The sequence below is a fragment of the Pan troglodytes genome, chromosome 9 (assembly GCF_028858775.2).
Source record: "Pan troglodytes isolate AG18354 chromosome 9, NHGRI_mPanTro3-v2.0_pri, whole genome shotgun sequence".
In the NCBI taxonomy this organism is placed as follows: Eukaryota; Metazoa; Chordata; class Mammalia; order Primates; family Hominidae; genus Pan; species Pan troglodytes.
Genome location: NC_072407.2, coordinates 118,470,756 through 118,496,612, shown reverse-complemented (window position 1 = coordinate 118,496,612; position 25,857 = coordinate 118,470,756).

Here is a 25,857-nt window from a genome sequence, read left to right as displayed (position 1 = left end):
AATTCATGGCCTCTGGCTTCTCCTGAGCCTTTGATGCTCTAGTAGTTTTTCTTTGATTCCCTAGGTAGCCATTTCTGCAAGAAGTGATCTTAAACTTTCTTTATTCTCCTTGAACTTTCTCAACACTCCATCCCCTTCCCCATCTCACCCCATCACTGGGATCTTTGAGACAATAGCAGCCCTTAGACAAAAATGCCTTAAACATACTTCCCCCTACACCAGTTTCCCTGCATCTGCACCAGGACTTCTCCTGCTTCTTTCCTGTCCCAGTGGTCTCCTGCCTGAGACTGAGTTTTCTGATCCTTGCTCAGGGACTTTACCTCACACGTCAATGAACTCATTCCTCTGCTGAAACTTCAAGCACTCCCTCCTCTTTCTGAATCCATCCACACATTGTTTAAACATGATGTGTATGCCTGTACATCTCCCATGCCACAGCCAAATGCACACCGTTCTCTGACTTTACAGCCCCGCCCCCGGTTATTGCCTCATCTCTCTTTGCTCCTTTACAGCCAGACATGTTGAAACGTTGTCATAATTTTCTACTTTTCTTTGCATTGAAATAATCTCCTTTCACACACTACTCTGTTGAGGTCACTGTGACCTGCACATGTCACCTGCCTGTTGCATTTAGTGATGGGTACGGGTCACAGGTGACCTCAATAGTGTGGTGTGTGAAAGAAGATGATTGCAATGCTCTTGTCCTGCTTGACTTCTCTAGATCTGGTCAACCACCCCTTCTGGAAATGTTCTCTTTTCCTTGGTTTTCATGATGCAGTTTTCTTCATTTTTTTCTTCCTACCTCTCCCGGACTGCTTCTTCATGGTGTCTATTGTAGGCCCCTTCTCCTCTCCCTTTCCTTACCTTTTTGATGTTTCTTAGTGTTTAGTTCTCTGCCTCCTTCACATTTACTCTGTGTTAGAATCTAATCCTGTGGATTTGATGATGATCTGTCAGCTGATGGTGCTGGCATCTTTCCTCTCCCCAGACCTCCTGCGTGTCCTACTGTTTGCTGCATATCTCCAAAACTTATCGTTCCCCTACCTCTCAATAAAGCTGTCCCTCCTGTGTTCCTTCCCTTGGTGAATTCATTCATTTGACACATACATACTGCATGCCTGCTGCATGCCAGGTGGTGAGCTAGGCTGTGGAACCCTCTACTTGGCTGCCAAGCCAGAAACTCTGAAGTCAGCTTGGACTCCTCTTTCTTTTTTCTTTTCTTCTCTTTTTTTGAGAAGGAGTCTTGCTCTATCACTCAGGCTGGAGTGCAATGGCACGATCTTGGCTCACTGCAACCTCCACTCCGGTGCTCAAGCAATTCTCCTACCTCAGCCTGCTGAGTAGCTGGGACTACAGGTGTGCACCACCATGCCTGGCTAATTTTTTGTACATTTATTAGAGACAAGGTTTCGTCATGTTGGCCAGGCTGGTCTCAAACTCCTGACCTCAAGTGATCTGCTCACCTCAGTCTCCCAAAGTGCTGAGATTACAGGCATGAGCCACTGTGCCCAGCTGGACTCCTCTTTCACTCTCCATCTTCTAAAAACACCAAATCCTGCCAGAGTTACCTCTGCAGCATCTGTTAAGTTCTTCCCTGTCTCTCCACTTTTACTGCCTTCTGGACTACTATCTTAATTCCCAAATTTGTCTCCCTGTTTCCAGTTTAATCCTCTCCTGTCTCTTATCTCTACTAAGTCCAGATGACCTCATCATTTTCCTGTCTATAATCTTTAGTAAATCTCCATTGCTCTGGGCTCCCAGGTACCTACATACTCACCTGCCTTTGTAGGACTTCACCTCTGCTATTTCTCCAGCCTCATCTCTCGTGGTTTGTCCCTATCATGGTCTATTCAACATCCGGGATGAGATATTTGGAGTCTTAGGCATGCCATGCTGTCCCCTCTGCCTGGAATTCCCTACCTTCCCCTCTTTGCCTGGCAAAACTTTTATAGCTCAGATAACATCTTAGAGGTCTCTTTCCTCAAGAAACCTTTCATCTTTTAAGACCGGCCCAGGTGTTCTGACCTAAGTCCTCTGAAGCAACCTATGCTTGCTTTGTCATGGAAACCACCACAATGTAATTTCACATCTGCTTTACTCTCAGTTTCCCACCCCCACCATGAAGTTCCTTCTAGAAAGGCACTGTGTGTTGTTCACCATTTGCATTCCCAGCACTTCATATAGTGCCTGGTACCTAGCAGGTGTTCAATATATGTATGTTAAGTGAAAGAGTGAGCGAGACCATAAGAGAGGCAATGCATTAATTGACCCAGAGCCCAGGCAGGACCATAATAGACAAGGGCATCTATGGATGAGGAAGGACTCTGAGAGCATGGCATGCATCACCACAATAGATGACCACCTGGTGCTTGTTGAGCATTACTGATGGTAGTGGAAGTCGTGCTGAGCTCCAGGTCGGAGAACCTGGTGTTAATGTTTCTGCCATTTCTTAGCTACTAATGACTCATGGCAATTCCGTTAATGTTTCCAAGCCCTTGATTTTCTCATTCATTAAATGGAGACATTAATGCCAACTTAATAATATTATTGTCAGAATTAAATGGGGTGAGAGTTGGGGGAGGTGCTATATATTCTGCAAGTGTGATGAAGGTGTCTTGGGCATCTGTTAGAGACTCGAGCAAGCAGTAACCTTACACTTGGCTTGGTCAGACACAGAAAGGAAGCAGCTACCTCAGGGCAGCTGCTCTCTGGGGCCTGGGGATTGAGTCTCAGCAGGACAGAGAGTGTCAGCTGCTCTGAAGCTCCTGGGAGCACCATAGCAGGAAAAGGGGCACCCTGGACTCAGCCCCAGCCCAGACCCAGGCCTCTTGCCTCGGAATATGCCCCACAGTGTATCCCTGGGGAATAGGACAGCCAGGTCCAGGTCCAGATGGGAGGTCCTACCCCTCTGGGCCTGGCAGGCTCCCAAACCCCTCCCCTGTGCTGATCCTTCCTTCTTCCTGGGACCACATCTGTCTTTCCTTGATAATGTGCCCAGGACCCCAATGAGACCACCTCTGGGCCTAGAGAAGTACCCGAGCCTGGGCTGAGAGGTAGCTGGACATGGCAGGAAGGCTGTGAAGAAGTGAAAAGACTTGGGTACCTGTCCCAGCTCTGCTACATGTCAGCTTTGTGGCCTGGGAAGTTGCTTCTGGGCCTTTTCTCCATCTCAAGAATGAGGTTATAAGCCTACCACACAGGCAGTTGTGAGGGCCAGTGGGGTACCAGGTCTGTAACGACTCCATGGATCATAAATGCTATGCAAAGAGTAAGGATGATCAGAGAGATCAGGCTTTGTAAAGGCCTTCATGGAATTAGTGCTCTCATCCAAAGATGAGTCCTGCTCATCATGTTTCATCCTCAGCCTTGTACTGGGATGTGTGTGATGGGGGTTTCATGAGAAAGGATTTAGAAAAAGGGAACTTTCCTGTGTGTCCTCCAGTGTTGGGAATTCCTGAGCTGTGCCTGTAGAGGAAGAGGGGTTGCTGCCTGGCCTCAGGATGGGGGTGAGGAAGGGTGAAGCCAGAGGAGAGGGTAGCTATGATCAAGGGGAGCCCAGGAGGGTGAGAGGATTGGGGACCCTGCGAAACTGGCCAGGCTGATGCCAGGGCTCAGCTGTGCCAGAGCTTTAAACTGGTTGCTTATAGTTGAGTGTTTAAAGCAGTTTACTCATAGTGCCAACTGTTCTTGGATGATTTTCCCTAAATGTTTTATGTTTTGTACTTGTGCCCAGAGGCAATTTTATCTGGTGGGGGCACTTCTGTCAATCTGTCACCATGAATGATTAGAAGAAAGGAGGAGAGAGTGGGCAGAGAACAAGGGGAGGAGGAGCCCATGTCCTCCTGGGGGCCTGGGGGACGTCTGTGCACACAGTCATGCAGATTGGCCATTGGTCAGTCCACCTGCTGGACTGAGAGTCCTTAAACTCCTTGATTGTGGCTGGATGAGAGTGCCTGAGAAACTGGGGCTGGAGTATTTGCCCTCAGGGCACTTGGGATTAAGTGATGCATATATACACACACACAAACACACACACCCCCACACACACACCAAGAAGCTTGGGCACAAGCTAGCCTTACCAGTGATTTCCTAAAGGGCATGATTTAGAGCAGTCTGGGAAGATGCTCCATCCAGAAATCACTCTTCCATTCTATTACCTGAAATTCCTGTTTCTGCAAGGAGCCACTTTGACTTTGCTTGTATCTTAGTCAGGGAAGGTACTGACAGAGCAAGCTGCCTAGTTTGGGAGGTGGACTGCCTACCAGCCTGGCTTCTTTCTCTTTGGTTCCTGACATAGCTGCTTAGATGCCAAGTGGTGGCCACTCGGGGCTCAGAGCCAGGCCCAGCACAGCCTCTGGGCCAACTGGAGGACCTGCCATTAAAGGCTGGAACACAAGCTCCCGGAGGCACAGGTTCATGTCGAGTTTGTTTAGTGCCTAGAACCGTGTCCAGCACACCATTGACACTTTGTGAATATTTGTTGGATGAATAAATGAATGAATGAAGATCTTTCAGAACTCCTGAGTCAAGGTTTTACTTTATGAATGGGCTCTTTTAAAATGCAGATGCCTGGGTGAGAGGCAGGGCACTAAGTTGTCCGAAGTCATGAGAAGTGGCCAGGCTTTGGGTCAGACAGATCCGGGTTAGAATCTTAACTTAGTTAACCACAAAGTGTGTGACCTCAATTTCTTCATCTGCAAAATGGGATAATGACGTGTACCTCTTAGAATTGTGGCATAGATTAAATGTGTAGGAACGTGTAAGCTGAGAGTGAGAGGAGAAGGCACACAAGAAGCTCAAGCAGAAGGGAGACTAAAGAGAAGCAGCTTAATTTTGGGAAACCCTTGCTGCAAGCTGGTTTGGCAGGGAATCCCTGAAGTGAAGTGAAAGGACACTCACATTCTTGGCTGGCTTGGGGAGCCAAATCCAGCTCCTGTATTCCAATCCTGAAGTAGTGGGGAGAGGGGAGGATCTGGTCCTCACCAGGCAGCGAGGGCAGAATGGACCAGCAACTCCTTAATCGGGACTGTTTATTCCTCCCCGTTATAAGTCAGTTCAACCTTACTGTGGATGAGTTTGCGAGAGCCTGCTTTTTCTTTCTGACTAAAGGAATACAAGTTTTGATAAAGTAATGAGGACAACAGAGGATTATTTTGGGGCTGGGAGGTGAAGCCTAAGAAGGCTTAACCAGGGTGCCTCAAACCTGGGGAAAAGCATAGAAAGCAGATCATTGAGGATCTATTTTTCGCTAGACACACTTGCTTGGGAACTAGAAAATCAAAACTTAATAACTCTGCAAAAAGCCCTTTGTAAACCTACACTATTTAATCTAATTACTACAAAACTCAGAGAGATTTTCATGGAAGACATTATTTTCCTAATTTGAAGATGGCAAGACTGCAGACCAGAGAATGGAGGTAGATAGGGATACAAGCTTGCTTTGAGGGCTCTCCAAACCTTGGAAAGCTTGCTTTGAGGACTCTCCAATCCTTGGAAAATACATTTCTTGGCTGATGTGACTGTTAAAGCTAGAAGAACCAAATGGTCATTTCGGAGCTTTGGTCACTGAGATCCTTTCAAGATTGGTAAGGTTAAAAAGGTTGTAAACAGTGGGGACAGGTTCACCTCCAACTCAGCCAGCCACAGTGGAGGCAGCAAGAGATTGCGGTGGGGCAGAAGCTGGATTCTGGAAGACACGGACAGGGGCTGGAGCCAGATACTCCAGTGCTGTTACCAGGTCCGACTGTCCCCATGCTTGGGATGGCCTTGTGACTGTGTTACCTGCGATGGCAGGGTTGTCATTCAGACTCTGGGGTTCATGACCCGGGATAAACCTGTTGCTGCACAGCCTTAGGGCACAGGCATCTGGGTCCTCACAGCAAGATGGTGAACTCTCTGGGTGAGTTTGTGTCAGGAAGTGAAGCTGGACAGGCAGAAAGGGCCAGACCAGAAAGGGCCTCTTCTGATCACAAAGATGTGTGGATGTTAGCTTGTAAGTGAACAGCCCGGGGTGTGCACCATGTCATACAGGTGCATGTGGAATTGAAGTGTATAATACCCTGGACAGGAACAGCTGCATAATTTGTGCATTCCTCTAGTGCAAAATGAAAATGCAGGACCCCTTGTTCAGGAAGTGTTAAGAATTTCAATACAGTGATAGTGGACCATTAAACAAAATGCAGCACTCTCTGAGTGTGTGCCCAGAGTGACTACCCAGGTTAGACACCCATGAAGCCAGACCTGATCCTAGGGACGAGGGCTCTTGGGGCTAGGGAGGCTTCTGTCATTGCAGGCTTGGATTTGCCTGCAAGCCTTTAGTTTGTTCTGGGGCTACAGAAGGCTGGAAAACATCTTCTTGCAGACTTCCTTCCCTGAAAGCTCTGGGGTCTGGAGTGCGGGCAGAGGAACGTGGGTGTTGGGGGACGAGGGCTGCCTCTGACAGAGCAGGCACAGAGGGAAGTGTCCCCACTTCCCACCCAGCACCGTTTCCTCCCCACCCCAAAGCCAGAGCAAGGTAATAGTTTTCGACACATTTCATTGAAATATAATAAAATATTTGCATGACGTTATTAGATAAATAAGGGTTGACTTGAGGCAGCGCTTATTGGGAAGTGTGATATGAAAATTCAGTTAATATGAAAGAACGTGGAAGCTTAAGGTTATGGTAATGGATTGATTGCAGATAGTATCTAATAACTCCATACGAATATATTTCAATCACAATATCTGTCGGGTTGGTCCTTGGCTCCAGAGGCATAAGGGGGTGATTGTATCCTCGACCTCTCCTCCAGGCCAGATTAGAATTAATTAATTGCTAATATTGTGACATTACTTTTGTAATTAAGAAGCCCCACCATTTCCGGTGGCAGCGAGAATGAAAAGTGTTTATTATTGTCTCAGATGAGGCAGTGGGGAGGAAGACAAGCAGAAAAGTCATAGAGAGAGGGGAATCCAGGAAGGGAGAAGGTATTATTTCACTCTCTGGGTCTTGAGGTTTTCTGTTTTGCCTGCAGAGTGGAGCCCTGGATAAGAGGCAGGGTCTCAGGGCTGGGCCACAGGCAGAGCTTCAGGCACCCGCACAGAAGGTCAAAGGCGACGCCTCTTGCAGATGTGCTGATCCCAGGAGGCCTGGCCCAGGAGCCAGCTGAGTGAGGGGGCTTGGGCAGGTGGGAAACTGTGGCTATGACCAGGGTGGGGAAAGCAGAGACCATAGGGGGGTCATGGCTGATGAGCCAGTGACATGCCCCTTCCTCCCTTGATAAACTGTGACATCCATTTGTCCTTGGGTGAGATGAGCTGGGTGAGGTGGTTGCTGTCACTTCTGGGTATCTGCAGAGGGGCTGGAGGAGGAGGAGGACAGTTGCCTGTCCAAGGCCCCCATATGCTGGCCAGTCTCCCAGTGCATGACCCTGGGAGTTTGCTTGTCTTTCTGCCTTTTCCCTTCCTGGGGAGAAAATGGAAATAATTTCCTTTGAAACGTGACATTTTCTAATCCAGCGCCCAGCTTGGCTGACAGCAGGATTAGCGCTCACGGGCTGCCAAGCCTGGCTGGCCATATGCAGGCGCCTCCCATGGGGCTGCGGTGGCCAGCGCCAGCCCCTCCCCTAGCTCTTCTCCCATCCCAGTCTGGTCTCAGCTGCCCCCTCTGTCTGTGCATTGGGAACTGGTGGGCTGCAAGCCTCTCAGGCCCTTTCCTGAGACTTGGATAGGGTACAGGTTGTGGTGGGCTCTTTTACCCACCAGAAGCTGTCAGTGTTGTTAGCTCAAGGGAGAGGGAGGAAGGCAGGAACCTGGAGAGCGTGTTCAAGACTCGGTTCTGTATAGACCAGCTGTGTGACCTGAGGCTATTCACACCCTCTCTGGGTGTTAGTCTTCTTATCTTCCAAATGAGAGTTTTGCAGTAGATTGTTGCTACCCCACTGGTTCCCAGCAGTCTCTGATTCTAGAGTCTTCCTCAAAGCACTTTTAGTAATAAGGGCCAACCCAAATAATAAGAAACCAGTAGCTATTTGTGGGGGAGGCATTCTTCTGGCTCTGCTCTCCTTCTCTGTTCCTGTCTCCTCAGGTGCCCGGGACTGGGGGCTTTTCCCGTGTGGTCTCTCCATCCATGTACCCAACAGACAGCACTTCAAACCCTCTTGCCATCAGGCTCCTAGCCGATTAGAGTGCATGATGTTGAAACCCCACAACAGTGTGACAGGTAGATGGTCTTCTCCTGCTTTTTACAGAGGAAGAAACTGAGCGTCGGAGAAGTTAGGTGACTTTCTCCAGTGATTAGCTCAAGCGAATTTGAACCCAGAGTGGCCCAGCTCCAAATCCCCTGCGCTTGCAGGCTGCATCTCATGTGTATGGACCGTCCTCCCACAATCCCCACCCAAGGCCAAGTCCATGAAATCTGGGAGTTGGGCTATCAGCCCTAGGCTATCCTGGCTGTGTGTGTAATTTTTATTTTTATTTTTGTAGTGGGGATTGGGGTACTTCCTGTGGGGCATCCTAGCGTGGCCCTCAGCACCATAGCTGGGATCCGGCACTGTGATCTCCAAGACTGGGACCTTCGGAGGTGTCCCCAGATGCAGAATGCCTGAGCCCCAGGCTGTGTCCACAGGTGGAAATGAGGGCTGAAAATTCAGATTGGACAGCTCGTCAGGGAGAACCCTACAAGATCTGAATAGTTTTGCTGTGGTGGAATTTTCTGGAGCAGATCTTTTCTGACCTTGGGGACCAAGAGAGGGACCCGAGGGAGCCTAGGCTTTCGGTGATGAATAAGTGAGAGGAGGAGAATCTGTGAGCTCTGGCCAGGAGAGCAGGACCCTGGGAGGTCCTGGCCACCAGGGGCATGGAATTTCTTCCCTCCTCTGGCCTCAGTTTCTAATCTGTCCATCAGAGACTTGGCTTGGCTCTGAGAGTCTAGGGTCTTTCTGAAGCACTTCAAGGCCAGTGGAGGCCAGGGAGGTGAGGAGATCCTGCTCCCGCCCCTTCCCATTCCTCCTTACCCTGCCTTCTTTGCTGTGTGCCAATGTTGTAACGTGACTTAAAAGTTGAAGAACGTTTTCTTTAAGGGGCTGGAGTGTTTGTGGTGGAAATGAGGGAGGGGAGTTGAAGGGTAATTGTTGCTTTAATGGCAGGAGGAAAGAAGTGTACACAGCAAAGGGAAGCTCAGCCCGCCCTTCCCGATCTCTAACGCAAACAGCCCACAATTAAGCTCCTTCACTGCATTCAGAGTTACAGATGGGAGAGAATGCTTCTCGCACACGGCCCCGTGGTGGAAGGAAGACAGTTTGGTCATAGAATACTTGTCTTGGAAAAAAAAAAAAGGTCCAAACCCTGTGGGCTGCAAGAACTGGGCCCACCTGTGAGAGATAGGTGTGGTCCACTAGGAACACCCATCCTTTCTCCTGAGGTGGATGTTTACCTGGCCTGCCTCTTTTGGAGGCCAGGGGCCTTTGTCCCACTCCACAATGCTGTCTCTTTCACATTTATCTGTCTCTCACCTTATCCTTTCTTCTGTGTTCATATCTCTTTCTTGGTGTCCCTACCCCTCCCATTTTCCTCTCTCATTCTCTCCCTCCCCATCATCGATCTCCCGATCTCCCGACCTCTGCATTAGCATTCACAACCTCCGACACCAGCCACTTAGGCCAGAAAGACAGCTCCTTGGAAACACAATTGAAATATTTTTATAAATGACCAGCGGAGTTTGAGTGACATGCCCTTCTCAGGCTAAATAAAATTAAAGTTAAACCTTCTAAAAAATACATGAGCCAAACATCCTCTGCACATTTCATTATGCAAATGCAGCTGTCCAGCCCTGCACAAATTAGCCCTCCTTTTGAAATTCGCTGCTGCTCCTTCCCTTCCCTTTGCTTTCCTCTTTTTTTCCCCCTCTCTCTCTGGGTTTTGAGCGAAAAGGCTTTGTGATTTTAGGCCGGCAGCTGAAGTCTGGGGGAGAGGCAGGAGGCTGGAGGGCGGGAGGACCAATGAACTCCTTCTGATTTTCTCTTTGTCCCCTTTCTTCCCTCTCTTTGAAAGGAAGGCGATAGAAAAACAATGAGCACAGAATGATGCCAGCCTCACCCTTTCTCTTTCCAAACTGCTTTGCGGGGTCTGGCCGGGAGAGGTCAGTCTGGGGTTGGGAATAGGGGTTCCCAGGAGTGGGGGCTCCGCCCTCCCTCAGTCTGGGGGCCCTGGTTGCCGGCAGCCCTGAGGGAATGGAAGGATGAACAGACCACAGACCCACCTCCACCCCAGGTCCAGGCGCTCGGGCCCCAGGGTCTGCATAATAAAGCACGTCTTTTCTCTATGGCCTGAATCCCAATGGCAATTGGAAAATTGAGCCATGTTTCAGTTGTGTCCTCTCCTCTGTGCCCAGGCTGCAGTGTCAGGGAGAATTTGGCTTTCTTGCAGAATTTGGCTTTCATGAGAGAGTCACAGCCCTTGTCAGGGAACTGTGGAAAGGGAGGTATGATTGGGATAGACTGGAGACAGCTACCCTCCCCAGGCCAGTGGATCACATCATTGAGGGAGGACTGTGGTCCTTGTAACCTTTCCTGCACATGAGCTGCCACAGAGTGAATTATCTCCATGAGAATAACTTACTGGCTCCCAACCCCTTAGCGAGGAAAATACATCAGGGAAAGGAACCAAAATAAGTTACATGAAAGTATAAATTACCTCCTAGAATCTCAGCATTTAGATGTGTTTTAGAGGGTTTTTGGTTTCACGTTATTGGTATAGGGGCCAAGATCAAAGTTGATATGGTAACTTGGCCAAGGTCACAGGCCCAATGAGAACAGGCTCCTGGTTTAATGCTGTCTGAGTTCCTTCAGGCTGGTGTCACAGGACACCATAGATGAGATGATGTCTAAACAACAGAATTGTATTTCTCACAATTCTGGAGGCTAGAAAGTGCAAGGTCAAGATGCTGACAGATTCGGTGTCTGACAAGGGCCCCTTTCTGGTTCTGCTTTCTGTGTCTTCAGATGGTGAAAGGGGCTAGCTAGCTCTCTGGGGTCTCTTTTATAAGGAAGCGAATCCCATTCGTAAGGATGGAGCCCTCATGACCTCATCGCCTCCCAAGGACCCCATTCCTAATACCATCCCCCTGGGAATTCCGACATATGAAACTTGGGGTGGGGAAACACAAACATTCCATCTGTTGCAGATTCTCTTCTTTAAGCAGAAGCACCAAGGGCCAGGCACAGAGAGAAGAAGGTTGCGGGGGCAGAATGAGCTTCTGGGACAATTGTCAACTGACCTTCCCCCATCCCCAGATATAGTCCTGCCCTTCCTCCCACATGTGTGGCCTTGCTTGCATCCAACTTGTTCTTCACCCGTTCCTGGTTATCCACTCTGAACCTCCAGGACTGAGTGTTGATTTCAGATGATTCCTCCCCCATCACATCTCCCAACGATTCCAGGCGAGTCTATGGAGTCTCGGTTGATCTTGCCCTTGCTGTCCTACTGCTTGCCTCCTCTTCCTGAGCTCTGTCCACCTAGAGGATCGGGCGTGGGGAAGGGACGGGGGCAGAGAGAGTGGTAGATGGAAGTAACTCAGTTTACTAAGTGTGTCACAACGTGGGGAGACTGACAGCAGCCTCCCTTCCCATTCCAGCCTTCCTAGTCCAGACCCTCCTTTTTCATAAGCTTCCTTTACTCTCCTTCTGAGCCACTCTTTCCTGTTGCTGGGGAGATTCCTCTTCTGGCTCTCTGATTCTTATCAGCACCTTCTTACTCAAGAGCTTTAAATGTTCAGCCTGGCATCAACACATATTTACTGAGTCTCTACTATATGCTAGGCATTAGGCCAGGCAGAGGGAGCACAACTGATTCCTGTCCTTGTGTAGTTTATAATCTAGTAGGGAAGAGGGATACGGTCATGTGGAAGGAGACAGTGTCAGGGATGGAAGCCTCTCGGGAAGTGGGGATGTGACAGTGTGGCCGACATTGGCTAGTTGTGTCAAAACCTTTCTTCTTCCTGGGACAGATCAGACTACATGTCCCAGTCTCCCTTGCAGTGAGGTATGATTTTGTGACTGAGGTCTAATTCTGTGCTGGTTAAGGCATTGTTCTGAGGACAGCAGCATCAGTATTGCCGGGAGCTTGCTAGGAGCGCAAAGTCTCAGGCTCCATGTCAGACCCACTGAATCGGAATCTCTGGGAGTCGGGCCCAGGAATCTGTAGGCAAAAGTACAAGAAGCTGTTTTAGCCAATGGAATAGGAGTAGAATGGAGACTCAGGTGGCCCAGTGGTTCTGAGGGGTTGTATTCTTTTTCCTTCTGCTTATTGGACAGCAGGTGCATAGAATTGAGCTAATCATTCCTGGTAGTACTTGGAAATTGTCATCATTCCTCTATGAAGGTCCCTATTTGTTTTATTTCGTTTCATTATTTCTCTCCATTTCACTCCCATCCCTATCTCCAACTCCATCTCCATCTCCATCTCTTGTAAGAAACAGACATATACATGTATATATATTTTGGTCTGTTTCTTACCTTTTTCACTCCACCCTATTTTAAGTACTAATTCATGCTGCTGTACAGACATCTATTTCACTGCTTCTGGCTTGCTACGTAGTATTTCAGCCTATGCACCCACTAAATACTGCTTTCGATTCCTCTCAGTTCTGACAGACACCCAGGTTGCCTCAAATTTCTGGCAGTGATGAACAATTTTAAGCATGTTCTTTTATGAATCTCGTGGAAGTTTATTTGAGGTTTGTCCCCAGGAGAGGGCTTGCTGGGCTGTGCTCAGTTTCCCTTAGAACTGCCAACAGCCCTTTCAGTGGACTCTCCCAGCCCCCAACTGCCTGTGCCTGTTTCCCCACATTTTTTTCCAACACTTAGTGTGATCTGGCTTTCTAACTGTTGCCAGGCTGATGGGTTTAAAGGGGTACTTCACTGTTTTTTAAAATTTATTTGATTACTATGTGGTTGTATATCTCTTCACATACCTGTTGTAGGGAAGGACTTTTTCAGATTTTACCATATGTGAATTGTCTGGTCATACTTTTGCCATTCCTCAGTTGTCTATTTCTTGTAGATTTGAAGGAGTTCCTAACATATGCTAGCTATGCACATATTCTTTGTCTTAGTTGTTGCAATAATTTTTCCTAGTTGGTCACCTGCCTCTCTATAGTACTGTTAACTCTATAGTACCCTTCAGTGAACAGAAATCCTCAGTTTTATTCTAGTCAAATGCATTATTTCTTTTTTGCCTTATGGTTTGTACCTCTTGGGGTCTTATTACAGAAATCTTCCCACACCAAGGTCACAAAGATATTCTTTTTACTTTTTCCTCCATTAGCTTTAGAGTTTTACATATCACATTTAGGGTCTTCATCTTCTGGGGTTAGTTTAGGTTTTTATATAACAGAAAGAGAGATGTAAAGTTTTTTATTTTATTTATATGTTAAGCCAGTCTTCTCAACACTACACACTAAGCAAAGCCTTTTCCTCCAGGGCTTTGTGATTTCACCTATGTCATATACTTGATCTAAACACACACACACACACACACACACACCACCTATATGTTTTAGTCCTAGGTTCTCTCTTCTGTTCTATTGGTTTGTCAGTTCACAGTTCCTGTGATCATTCTGTAGTTTTCTTTTAAAAAAATTACTGTGGTAGTTATTAGAACGGTTTACAAACAGTTTAATTATTCTGTCTTTCAGGAAAATGGTAGGTTTGCACTTTCCTGTTCACTTGGAGTTAGATGTAACTATGTGACTTGATTTGGACAATGAAATGTGAGCCTGTGACACGTATCGCTTCTGGGAGGAAGCTTTTATAGCCAGTGTGTAATTCTCCATGTCCCCTTCCCCTGCTGTGACAAACTCCATGCTCCAGGTCGGGCAGGTGCTGTCGGCCTGGATTGTGGAGTGAGGAGAAGCAGAGCAGATCCTTCAGGCAACCCACTGTGGACGTGCAACAAGAGCAAGGAACAAATCTTTGCTTTTTGAAATGGTTGTGCTTGGAGGTTTTTGTTTCTGCACCATCTAGCCTGTCCTGACTGAAACAATTGCCATGGTTTGTACTATTAGCTGAGAGGGAACATCACTCTTCCTTGTTCTTCTTTAAAAAATCACTTCTTTGTGACTTTTTTTCTTCCATTTTGTCAATCTTCTAAGAAATTCCAGCTGAAAAAAATCCACCCATCCAAGCAGTTTTGAGCAAGAGTGTGACAGAGGTGGGAGGGGTTTATATTGCTGAAATACAGAGAGATTTCGTCTTCACAACAAGCATTACCTTTTAAAGTACATATGAGGTGCCACATCCCCAATGTCTTCACTGCCATTGATTTATTCCAGCCTCCTACTCTTTTCTGGCTCGTGTTCCCCGTCTTCCCTTCTTGATTTTGATTCCCTCTCACACTTCCTTTCATGTGAATGATAAATTCCTCCTAGGTCTCTTGCAGGGAGCCCTTCCCCTTCATCCAAAGTTTGGTGCTTTTGGTGGGGTGGAGATGGGGTGGGTGAGTGGGTGGGCTTCACCTTTTATCCCACATTTATCAAGAGAACCTTCCAAACAGTGACAGTTCTTCCCTAAGAGGAATTCTGATGCCAGCTGTTAAAATAATACAAAATTACCCACTTTGTTACAAATAAAAGATGCAGGGAAAAATTACTTAGCTATTAGGGGTGGGGAGAGGGGAAGGAAGACATACATTCAGATAACATATAAAAGAATACACTTCATATGGATAAAGAAGTTAACTTTAAAAGGAATGACACGTGCAAACTATGTATTTTAGTTACACAATTTTATGTACCTAAAAATGAAGTCATAGAAAAAATAGAAGAAATATCTAACCCATTTGTTTTTTTTTCTTTTCTTTTAAAAAAAATTTTTTTTTTTGAGATGGAATATCGCTCTGTAACCCAGGCTGGAGTGCAGTGGTGTGACCTTGGCTCACTGCAACTTCTGCCTCCCGGGTTCAAGAAGTTCTCCTGCTTCAACCTCCTGAGTAGCGGGGCCTACAGGCATGTGCCAGCATGCCCAGCTAATTTTTGTATTTGTAGTTGAGATGGGGTTTCGCCATGTTGGTCAGGCCGGTCTTGAACACCTGGCCTCAGGTGATCTACCTGCCTCTGCCTCCCAAAGTGCCGGGAGTACAGGTGTGAGCCACTGCGCCCAACCCTAGCCCATTTCTAATCTTAAAAGTAATGGTAGAAATCATATACAAGAGAACGGACAGGCTTTTTTTTTTCTTTTGAGACAGAGTCTTGCTCTGCCACCCAGGCTGGAGTGCAGTTGTTATAGGATCTCTGGGGTGTCGATTTTTCTGGCCAGGTACCTCTGTGGCTGTGATGCCAGTTGCCCAAGTTCTTGTCCTGTGTCCAGGAAGAATGAGTTATGTAGACAAGTGAAGGGTGAAGAAGAAGAATTTTATTTAGTGTTAGAACAGCTCAGAGGAGTGAGTAGCTCCTCTCTATAGTGAGGTCATCCAGTGGAGTGTTTGGCTGTCTGCAGAGAGGAGGCCCTAGAGACGATAGCTCCTCTCTGCAGACAGGTCCTTCAGACATTTCTACAGATCTCTGAAGCTCTCAGTGGAGAGGGTAGCTCCTCTCTGCAGACAGGTCCTTCAGACATTTCTACAGATCTCTGAAGCTCTCAGTGGAGAGGGTAGCTCCTCTCTGCAGGCAGGTCGTCTCTGCAGCTGGTCTTCCCATTCTCTCTCTGCCCTCTTCATCCTCTGGTCGTCCTCTGCTCTGCTCTGGCTGAGCCCATGGCTTTTATGGACCTCAGAGGGGAGGGAGTGATTGCTGATTGGTCCATGGGTGGCCATGGACTGCCTGGAAAAGGTATCACAAGTCCCCCACACTGGTGGCAGGACTGGCAGCCTGGCCCCCAGCCTTCAGGCCCTTACTGGCCTGAAGGTGGGGCCTTACTGGGGACTCATTCTCTTCCATCCAGGAATCAATCTGCCACCTGCTGTCATTCATGGCCCCGGGGGTGCCCCCACTCCCAGATTGGAGCAGGTCCCAGGAGCAGAAAGAGGCCAGGCAGTGGGAGCAAAGATCCCTGAACCTACAGGGACGGGGCGTTGTGGGGGGTGTAGAGGTCCTTCCTGGGGCCCCCGAGGGTGCAGGCTGCAGAGACACCTGGCTCCTGTGCCTGGGAGCGTGGGAAGGCAAATCTTGCCTGCTTGTGGCTCTCCCCAAAGAGCACAGGGAGGCTCCGATCCACAGCTGCAGTTTGGGTGTCTGTAGCCCTGCTCAGAAGGGTGGGGCTCCTGCCTACTCCGTAGAGCAGGAGGCCTGGGTCTGCAGGTGTGGTTTTGGAGGCTGCAGTGGTGTAGGCAGCTCCTGTTCCAACTCAGAAGGGGCAGGGCTCCCACTGGCTCTATGGAGTGTGCAGCCCCAGCCGCGCTTCCCACTGTGTCCTGAGATCACACTGGTGTGATCATGGCTCACAGCAGTCTCAACCTCCCAGGCTTAAGTGGTCCTCCCACTTTGGCCTCCCGAGTAGCTGGGACTACAGGCATGCACCACCATGCCCAGCTAATTTTTAATTTTTTTGTAGAGATGGGGTCCTCCTATGTTGCCCAGGCTCGTCTTGAACTCCCGGGCTCAAGTGATCCTCCCACTGTGGCCTCCCAAAGTGTTGGGATTATAGATGTGAGCCAGTACACCCAGCCTGGACAGGCTTAACTACATAAAAAGGTAAAACTTCTAAATGTCCAAACAGTATAAGCAGGATTTAAGGGCAATCAATAAACTTGGAGACTTTTTTTTTTTCAATAAACATGACATGAAAAATTCTGTATCTTTAATAAATAAAGCATTCATCAAATCAAGAAAACCCAGTAACGCTCTTCAGAAAAAAGCAGTCAGATGAATAGGTAATTCCCCAAGGAGGAAATGGAATAACTAAATAACTAACATACAGGAAAAGTATTCAGATTCATTCGTAATAAACAAAAAACTCATTTTAGAAGTCCTGCTGGAATTTTGTTTGAAATTGTATTGAGTGTATAGATTAATTTGGGGATAATTTTCTCTATTAATTTGGGTCTTCTGTTTTACCATTTGATAGTGTGTAATTTTTCTTCATAAAGGTTCTTTGCATGTTTAAGTAGGTTAATTTAAGATACTTTATATTTTCTATTGGTCTGCACTGTGACTAACACCTCATTTCTAGTTGAATATTGAAGTAGGGGGGTCCAGCTGTCTGCCTTGGCGGGGAAGATGAGCTTGGTGTCTTTTTGTTTTCTAGTTCACCACCTCCTGGCTACCACAGGCTCTCGCTGACCACTTTGGTGCTGGAGTACCAGGAGGGGAGAGAAGAAGAGAGAAAGTTCTTATCTGAACAATGCTGTCAAAGGATGGCCTTGGTGATTTTGTGCTGTATCAGCTTAGCTAGAATTAAGTTGCCCAGAATTTCTTTCCCTGGCTGATTCCCTGCAATCCCCCACCTGGGCACCTGGGAGGGCACCAGTGAGTTCAGCCAGCCCCTGTTTCATGGGGCTGGGGTGGGGCTGGGGCTGGGGCTGGAGCTAAGCAGTTGGGCATCTGGGCCAGGGAGGGGGCGTCAGCTCCTCACCCTGCAGCAGGTGGGCTGCTTTGCTCCTGGTTTGCAGGTGTGCCCACTGCATGTAGCTATGAGGTTCAAGCCCCTGCACTCTCCTCTTCACCCCGCCAGTGGGCCAGAGTGGGCTGAGGCTTGCTGGGAAGGCTAAGCCTGGTCTTGCCTGGATGTCAGGGTGCTGGGTTTCTGTCCCTCTCAGGCATAGGTGGGTCTCTGAGATATAGCAGTTTCCTTCTCCAGCTTGCAGAGGAAGAAAGGTCTCTTCCCAGAGAGCAGAGCCTCTGAACAACCTTGGCTGTGGATAGAACATTCTGTTGGAGTCAACAAGGGTCGTGGTGCTTGACCACACTGTGAGGAGCATCCGTTTCTCCTGTGCTAGTTTACATAGCTCATTCTTTCTAATTCTGAGAACAATCCTAAGAGATAGTGCTATTGAGACTCAGGGTAAGAAACTTGTCCAGGGTCTAATATCCAGCTAGTAAGTAATAACCCCATGGAAGTCATCTCAAATCACATGCCCACCAGCAAAAAGAAATCCTGGGTCTCCATACTTTTGCCTACAGAGGAGTATTGAACTTACTGACTCTTGATCGTCGGTTAGGTATAAAGTGGTGTCATGATGTTCACATTTGTCTTATTACAGGAGATGTCCAGCATCTCTTCTGGTGTTGAAGAGCAATCTCCTTTTAGGTGAAGGTCTGTTTGTACCCTTTGTCCAATCTCTCATTGATTTATAGATGTTGTTTCTTCTTTCAGAAAAATTAACTCTTTGTGATACGGTTTTCAAAAGATATTCTTCTATTTTGTCATTTCTTTTTTCGTTTTATTTATGCTTTTGACTACCTCATCCATCAGCCCCCAACTAGGCAAATTCGATTTTCATGTGGGCAAACTAATACACTTTTTTTTTTTTTTTTCCTGGCTCTGGGTTTTGGATCAGAATCAGAAAGGTCTACCTCATTCCAACATTATATTTGTAAAGTGATCTCATTTTTCTAGAATTTTATGGTTTTATTTTTATAAAAATGTATATCTTTGATTCTTAAGTTGATTTTGGTATAAATTGTGTGGCAGGGATCCAACTTTACGTTTGTGCCTTCCCCTCAGATGGCTACCCACTTGTCTGAATGCTATTTATGAAAAAATTCTGTCTTCTACTCTTTTGAAACTATGTGTCTTCAGGTCTCTTCTGTTTCATCAGTTTGTTCCTCCAATCATGTCATGTAGTGTTTTAAATATAGCTCTGTCACTTTATAATATGCTTTACTATCTGGTAAGACTAGTCTTGATTCTACCAACTGTTAATTTTCTTCAAAAATATTTTTCTAGTAATTCTTGCTTATTTATTTCTAGAGGTTATCATTTATTTCAGAATCATCTTTTTAGTTCTCTTTCCAAAACATCCAAGCAAACAAAAACAAATAAATTTTTAAAAAAATCATACTCTTGTTGGTATTTGGGAGGCAGTACTACATAAAATCTATATACTAACATAAGGGGAGTTTGATATATTTTTGATGTTGAATCTTCGTAGGCAAGTGTTCTATTGGTGCTTAGTTGTGTTTTCAGTTTTTTTCCCTCGTAGGTTTTCTGTGTTTCTTGGCTTGATCTTATGTTATCTTTCCTGCTTCTGTCGCTATTCTAAATGTATCTTTTTCTTCCTTTATATCTTCTAACTGCTTGTTGTTTATATATATATTTCAGTATGTTAATTTTATAACCAGCCAACTTAATAAACGTTCTTATTGTTTGTAACTTTTTTAGTTGATTATCTTGACTTCTCCAAGTAAGCAATCATGTCCCCTTAAAATGATGAAAATTTTTACCTTCTCCTTTCCGATTTTCAAACCACTGGAACAATGTTAAATAATAGTGGCAGTATTGTACATCCTGATCTTGTTTCTGGCTTTAATGAGAATGTTCACAGTGTTTCCCCATTAAACATTATTGTGATTATTGCACAAACTTATCTTTTATCATATTTTAATTTTACTATATTTTTATTGTTTTTTTTTTTTTATTTTTGTAGAGACAGGGTCTCACTATGTTGCTGAGGCTGAACTTCAACTCTGGGGCTCAAGTGATCCTCCTGGCTTGGCTTCCCAAAATCTTTTATCATATTAAGGAAGTATCCATTCATTACTATTTTATGAGGCCTGACAAAATCAAGCATGGGTGTGAATTTTTCAAGTGTTTTTCCAGCATCTATGAGGATAATCTATGCGGTCTTTCTTTCTTGATCTATTAATAAACTGAATTTACAAAATACTTTTTCAGTATGCAATCATTCTTGAATTCCTAGAATAGTCTATTTGGCCATTTTTTTTTTTTAATGTGCCACTGATTTCTGTTTTCTAATATCTTAGTTTTTGTTCTTGTGATATTATGATATCACACTTATGAAGTGTGTGCTATTTGTGCTTTGTCACTTTTTGATGTCACTGTTATGCTGTTTCATAAAAAATAATTTTAAGTTTTTTTCTTTCTTTCTTTTTTTTTTTTTTGAGATGGACATTCGCTCCTGTTGTCCAGGCTGGAGTGCAGTGGCACAATCTTGGCTCACTGCAACCTCTGCCTCCAAGGTTCAAGCAATTCTCCTGCCCCAGCCTCCTGAGTAGCTGGGATTACAAGTGCCCGCCACCACCCCTGGCTAATTTTTGTATTTTTAGTAGAGATGGGGTTTCACCATGTTGGCCAGGCTGGTCTCGAACTCCTGACCTCAGGTGATCTGCCCATCTTGGCCTCCCAAAGTGCTGGGATTACAGGCGTAAGCCACCACCCTCAGCCATAAGTTTTTTTCTCTTTGTGTACTCTGAAGGAGCTTACACAGCATCAGGATGATTGTCCTTAGTTTTCCATAGAAATTAATCTGTTAGATTGTTTAACTTTGCTATAGTTTTGGCAATTTACATTTTTCTGTAAATATTTCCTTTTATCCAGGTTCTCAAATTATTTTGCATGTAAGTAAGCAAAGTAATGTCACATTATGTTTTAAATGTTATCAGTTTCTATGGTTACTTTTTCATTAAAATTCTTTATTTGGGTTGTTTCTGTTTTCTGTATTTAGCTTGATAAGGTTACCTAATGATTTATCTATTTTATTAGTTTTAAAAAATAGAATCAGCTTTGGGATTCATATATTCTTCAGTTCTTTAATTCATTTTATTTTGCTTTCAAATAATGCCTTCTTTCTGCTTTCCTTAGCTTGACTTTGTTGTCTGTTTCTCTAACTTCTCGAGTTGGATGCTTAATTATTTTCATTTACTTCATGCTTATTTTTATTTTTACTCTTCTGACATAAATATTTTCATTAGGATTGTTTTAAAGGTATTTTTCAACTTTAGTTTTGACCTCCTCTTTGTTCCAAGCACTATTTGAGAGACAAAATAAAAATTTCTGAGTGAAAATGATTTTACTTTAAAATTCTAATTTTATTACATTATAATCCCAGAGTATTATTTGTATAGTTTCTACTTTCCAGAGTTTATCGAGGTTGTCTTTTCAGCTAAAGATTTTCAGTGTTTTAATTTTCTGTTTTCAGGATATTGAGCTGAATATATGTCAGAATGACCTAATGAATTAGATTATTTGCTCCTCTGTATCTTTAATTATTTTGTGTTTACTTCTTCTGTCATGGACTGGGTGGTCAACAGTAACCTCTGACTACTTATGTGCTTCTAATTCTTTTATTTCCTATGGTTTTACTTTAAGGAACTTGGTGTGATGGTATTTGAAGAATACATATTCTTGACTGTTAGATGCTCATTGGAGATGGCACTCATCATTACCAAGTTTTTATTTTTCTAATTTAATGCTCCTCTGCATCCTCACTTCCTCCCCCAAGTTCCATCTTGTCAGCTACTAAAATTGGCTCCTTGCTTTCTTTTTGTGTTTGCATGTTGTATCTTTGCCCAGTCTTCTGTTGTCAACTTAAGTAATTGTGTTGTAAAATATAGAAATGTGGGCTTTATTTTCTGATCTAGTCTGAGAGCAAATATTTTTAGTAGGTAAAATGATTCCATTCACATAAATTAATATGACAGAGATGCCTGGTCTTAGCTATTTTTTTCTTTTAAATCAAGTTTTATGTTACACTTTCCGGTTTTACTGCTGCTTGGGTCTTTTTTTTTTTTTTTGGTGATCTTTTACCTCATATTCTGTTTTTATTTGGTTGATTTTTATGTATGTATTTCTTCTAATAATTTGGAAGGCTTGCATTCCGCCTCCCCAGTGGTTATGATATCTACCTCTTTATTTATATCCACATCTATCTATATGAAGATATAAATATATCTTTTTCCTCAATATCTGTTGACTACTTTCTATGAGAATGAATTACTGTATTTCTACTTACTCTAATCTCCCCACCACCACTTTTAGCTTATATTATTGCCATTTTTCTTAAAGTTTCCCTTTTATATCTCTAAATACACATGTATGTCTATCAATTTATTAGCTTTAAGTGAGCTCTTTAACAGCTATAAACAGAAAAGTTATCAGCACATTGATACTACTTTCTATCTCCTCTTTTCTTCTCCCATTCAAATTTCGTGAGTTACAGAATTTTTACATTATTGAGGTTTCTTATTTATTTATTTATTTATTTATTTATTTTTTCTGAGACGGAGGCTCACTCTGTCGCCCAGGCTGGAGTGCAGTGGCACGATCTCAGCTCACTGCAACCTCCGCCTCTTGGGTTCAAGCGATTCTCCTGCCTCAGCCTCCCAAGTAGCTGGGACTACAGGCATGTACCACCAGGCCTGGCTAATTTTTTGTATTTTTAGTAGAGATGGGGTTTCACCGTGTTAGCTAGGATGGTCTCAATCTCCTGACTTCGTGATCTGCCCGCTTTGGCCTCCCAAAGTGCTGGGATTACAGGCGTAAGCCCCCCGGCGCTCGGCCTATTGAGGTTTCTAACCTTTACATTTGGTTCTGTAAGTATAATCTCTGCATGGCTTTAGTCTTGGTCTTACTCTCAGTTACATGGATTCAATGTCATCCTCATTTCTTTTGTTGTAGTTTCTTCCATTCATCTTTTTTTTTTTTTATTCAGAGTTTCATTCCTGTTGTCCAGGCTGGAGTGCAATGGCTCAATCTCAGCTCACTGCAACCTCCGCCTCCTGGGTTCAAGCGATTCTCCTGCCTCAGCCTCCCGAGTAGCTGGGATTACAGGCACGCGCTGTCATGCCCGGCTAATTTTTTTTGTATTTAGTAGAGAGGGGGTTTCACCGTGTTGGTGAGGCTGGTCTTGAACTCCTGACCTCAGGCGACTCACCCACCTCGGCCTCCCAAAGTGCTGGGATTACAGGTGTGAGCCACCACGCCTGGCCTTCCATTCATCTTTTGATGACCTTGAGATTATTCTCTTCTTTCTTCAAGCTCATGAGATGAGTGTTTTATGTTTTTGCACATTCATTAATGCTGCCTTTATACTTAATTGATAGTTTGCCTGGATACAGCATTCTTAGATTACACTTTTTAGATCTTTGCATTAAATAATATGGAGACATCTGAGGTTACCTTGGTTTTTTCTCTCACTTAAAGGCAACTTGATCTTTTGGGCTCGATGCTCCAAAGGCTTCTTTGTCTTTGAAGTCCAGTATCTTTTACTAGATTTGATTATTCTATCCCGTGATTTTCCTGGAATACAATAGGCCCATTCAATCTGTAGATTCAGTTCTTTTTTATTTTTGGAGAGTTCTTACAAGTCATATTTTTAAATATCTGTTCTCTTCACAGGGACGTGAATTGTATATATGTTTGTTTGTCTTTCATGCCTATCATTTTATCTTTCATGCTTTTTTTAACTTGTTCATTTCTACTAATTTCTCTTGCTTTTTTCAGTTTTGTTCTCTATATTCCTTCCTATGCTGTCAGCGGTGTCTCAGTTGGTTTTACATTTTTCTTCTACTTATTTTTCTGAACAATAGCATTTCATGATTTATATCACTTGCTTGTTTTGCCATATTTTTTTTTCTTTTTGTAAATGAGATGTGTTCTTGCTATATTGCCCAGGCTGGCCTTGAATTCCTGGGCTCAAGTGATCCTCCCACCTTGCCTTCCCAAAGTGCTGGGATTATAGGCATGAGCCACCATGCCTGGCCGTGAATACTTGTACCACTTGTACCTCTTTTTTGCCCTTGTGGTTTATGGAGATAATTGCTTCAATGGGTTTTAAAATTTTCCTTGGTGATGTTTGTTCATCTTCTCCATGACACCATTTCTCTGGTGGGTATTCATCTATGATTTATTTTCATCTGTCTTTCCTTTTTTTTTGTAATATCTTTATTGTATAGATCCTATAATTCGTTATGATCATGAATTCATCTTTGACTGAAATGCCTTCTTCCTGGGCCAGCTGTTTGCATGAAGTTCTGGAGGAAGGGGGCTGGGACATGTCCTTATTCTAGGCTACCAGGAATTCTCCTATAGGGACGTTGGTGTGAGTAAGGTCTTTTAAGCCTTGCTTCTCCTTGGCCAACTGGCAATGACAGTTACAGACGAGCTCATGATGCAGAGCCTCTCTCCTCTATCCCACTTCATGGGTTGGCTGCTTCCTGCAGATGTGACTTTCTGTATGACTCAACATTCTGCCTCACCTTCTCTGTTTCTACTTTATATGAAAACAAGTTCGAGAAGGCTCCCACTGCCAGCCCACATGCCTTTTCTCATTATTCCTAACAAGCGAATGTTATTTTTTTGACCCTGGGGTATGGCACTTACCTTGGAGGGCCGTGTGTGGCCAGCTTTACCTGAACTCTGTGCCACAGCTGTCTTCTCCTAGCATCTTTCTGTGCCCCAGCTGAACTTCACTGAACTTCCCCATGTATTGTAGCCTGGGTTTATAGATCTTTGCTAGCTTTGTCTAAGATAGAATTTGTTTCTTGGTCTCCTTGTTGCTTTTAGGTGATTTACAAGAGAAGTATTTTTCTTTTGGTAGAAACACCAATTTCTCAAAATTCTTCTTACCCAAACTACAATAAAAGCACTGTTACCTCAATGCCTAGCTCTATGTGTCTTTTTAGTCTTTACTTTTGCAAACAACTGACTGGTGCTCTTCCCATATTTACTATTCAAACTTCTGAGACAATTTGGTTTATCTAACTAATAATAATCTTCTTTATGTGTATAGAACCTTTTGCCCTCGTAGACCCTGGGCAGTGCTTGGACCAGATTTCTTCCACTGGTCAAATAGCTGCAGATGAGGGGTCTTCCATAACACTAGAGAATATAGCAGTTTTAGAGTGTCTTCTTAGCCAGGGGCTACGGGTAACGGGGTTTGTTTAGGCAAAAAGAGTCCAGGCAATGACTTGGAGTCAAAACTGAGTTTGGGGAGTTTGGGTTGGTTTGGGGGCTCCCATGAATTCAAGGTCTTCCATGGGCTGACCTCCCATACAATTCAAGGTCAGCCCATGGAAGACCTTGAATTCAGTGCTGAGGAGTTTGGACTTAAGGTCATAGGCTGTTGAGCGTATGGGAAACTGGAGAGAAGTGACATGACAAAATGAGAGTTTTAGAAAGAGCTGCATTGTTACCTGTAGTCTCTCCGCTACAAGCTAAACTGTGTCCCTCCCACCCAAATTCATGTTTGCTTGTTTTGCCGTATTTTAAATGAACATTTGCACCTCAGAATGCAACTGTATTTGGGGATAGGGTCTTTATAGAGGTGATTAAGTTAAAGGAGGCCCGATGGATGGCACCTAGTCCAATATGACTGGTGTCCTTATAAGTAGAGGGAATTAAGTCACAGACATGTACAGAGGGAAGATCACATGAAGGCAAAGTGAGAAGACGGCCATCTCCAAGCCAAGGAGAGAGGCCTCAGAAGAAACCAACCAAGACTGGGCGCCATGGCTCTTGCCTGCAATCCCAGTTGTTTGGGAGGCTGAGGTGGGTGGATCACTTGAAATCAGGAGTTCGAACCGGCCAACATGGCGAAACCCCGTCTCTACTAAAAAAGTACAAAAATATTAGCTGGGCATGGTGGCAGATGCCTGTAATCCCAGCTACTCAGGAAGTTGAGGCAAGAGAATTGCTTGAATCTGGGAGGCGGAGGTTGCAGTGGGCCGAGATCACACCACTGCACTCCAGCCTGGGTGACAGAGTGAGACTCTGTTTCAAAAAAACAAAAAAAAGGATGACACCAACCACGTTTATGCCTTGATATCAGACTTCTGGCCTTCAGAACTGTGAGAAAGTAAATTTTTGTTCTTTAAGCCGCCCAGTCTGTAGTCCTTTGTTGTAGCAGCCCAGCCCAACCAAGCTAATATGCCCTCTTTCCCCCTTCAGCCAGAGTGAGCTTTCCAAAGTGCAAAGCTGACCCTTGCTC